The 1,742-nt window shown below is 64.2% G+C and overlaps 1 protein-coding gene across 1 annotated transcript in view; it reads left to right on the top strand.

The window, feature by feature from the left end:
* Positions 1-784: 784 nt before the first annotated feature.
* Positions 785-1,742, top strand: part of LOC111742273 (collagen alpha-1(I) chain-like) — a 17,867-nt gene continuing 16,909 nt past the window's right edge. Inside the window, exon 1 of the mRNA XM_023532786.1 lies at positions 785-1,286. The gene's annotated coding sequence lies outside the window, so the exon portion shown is untranslated. The remainder of the gene's footprint in view (positions 1,287-1,742) is intronic.

Here is a 1,742-nt window from a genome sequence, read left to right as displayed (position 1 = left end):
AGCAAGGGGTGGCCGTCCTAGCCGCCCACGCCCCCTCCCCAGGCTCAGCTCTAGTCTGAGGTGCTCCCCTCCCCTCCCCTCACCCTAAGCCCAAAGGATCCCTCCAGGGCCAGATAGCCTGGGAGTGGGTGGGGGGGAGGCGCTGGACTCAGGACAGGAAATGGGGAGGCGGGAGGGCTGACCAGGTTGCCAGAAAGCTCCTTGAGGCCTTGGGACCCTCAGGAAGGGGGCTGGGAGTGTCCGGCCATGGCACGTGGACACGGCCCAGGGGCTGGGGGCCCCTGGAGCCAGACCGTGTGCCTTCCAATCTCAGACGGGCCACTTCACGGCTTTAAGAACTTGGACCTAGGTTCCCCACCCATCACATGAGGATGATGTACCATCCATTTTATAAGATGGTCATGGGCAGACAAGCAAGGAGCCTGCCCCCCCCGGTCAGGGCCATGGGACCGTGTGCCTCCCGGGGCGCTGACCTCTGCTCGGCACGGCCCCTCCACAGCCCCAGCATGGGGCTCCTGGCAGCCGGGTGGCCGAATGGCTCAAGACCTGCCTGTTGAAGTCGGGTGGAGGGGTGTCTAAGGAAAGGGGCCCACATGCCCAGTGAGGCCCATGGGGCCCTGCTCTGCCACCCATCAGGCTCGGAGGTGGTGTGTCCGAATCTGAGCCCAGGCTCACTTTCCTGGCCGGAGTGCAGCCTGGGGCCTCAGCAGACGGTGTCAGTCCCATGGGGTCCTGGGCGCCTTGGAGCTGCCTCCCCTGGGTCGTCTCTTTTCTAGGAAGATCCAGGAGACATAATGAGTGACCCATTAACTCGCAGGAAGTCATCCGAGGCCGTCCTGGTTAGTGTCCCACGAAAAGCCTTCTCCAACCCAGCAGCAGAGCCCGTCGGGGGAAGCACTGTCCCGAACTCCACTGCGAGGTGGTGGCAGCGAGGTGGAGCTGGGCGGCGGGGCCCCATCTGACTCACGGACATGGGGGGTCCCTGCCCTCAAGGCTGTTGTGAGGGCATCAGAGGGGAATGGCCAGCCTCAGGGCCTCCTGGATGCCAGGGTGCTTGCGGGCTTCCTAGGGACAGTGAGTGGCATGGCTGTGGTGGCCTCCTGAGGGCTCCAGCTCAGCAGCTTTGGGACCAAGAGGCACTGCTGTCAGGGGGGAGGTGATGGGAAAGGGCTGGCTTAGGAGCCCGGTGCGGGGTGGGGGGAGCACAGCTGGCGGCGGCAGCTGACTCACATTACTGCAGCGAGCTGGAGGCTACCCCCCAGGAGAAGAACTGACAGCCCGCAGTTGTGAGTAGAGCCCCCAGCCCAGCCCAGTCTCGTTTGCCTGCCTGCTCTGCCCAGAACCCCTCACTCCTGCCCGCTTTGTGTGGTCTTGGGTCAGTTCCCTTTTCCCTGTGGGACTCAGGATTTTACTTGACTCTGGAATGAGGACGTGGCTGGCGTCTGCCCTGCCCTGCCCGCCCCAGGCTGGCTGGGGGCAGGTGTTCTCTGCAGGTGTGGAGCACCAATGAGCACTGGCGGCCTGGCCCTTTTCCCCGAACCCTGTGGCCCGATGTGGTCAGAGTAGCCAGGCCTATTTGGCCTAGGTGGCTGAGTGAGGCTGCAGGGGTCACCCTTCAAGGCCAGCCGAGGCCTAGCACCTGTTTCAGGAAGTTCTCCACAACCCCTGTGGTACCCACCCGCTGCCTCCAGCCTGGCACTGACCACAGGCTGCCTGTTTCCTCACCTGCATCCCCAAAGTGC

The sequence above is a fragment of the Pteropus vampyrus genome, unplaced genomic scaffold (assembly GCF_000151845.1).
Source record: "Pteropus vampyrus isolate Shadow unplaced genomic scaffold, Pvam_2.0 Scaffold90, whole genome shotgun sequence".
Lineage (NCBI taxonomy): Eukaryota > Metazoa > Chordata > Mammalia > Chiroptera > Pteropodidae > Pteropus > Pteropus vampyrus.
Note: the sequence above shows the minus strand (reverse complement) of the source record. Positions and strands in the feature narration are given on the sequence as shown.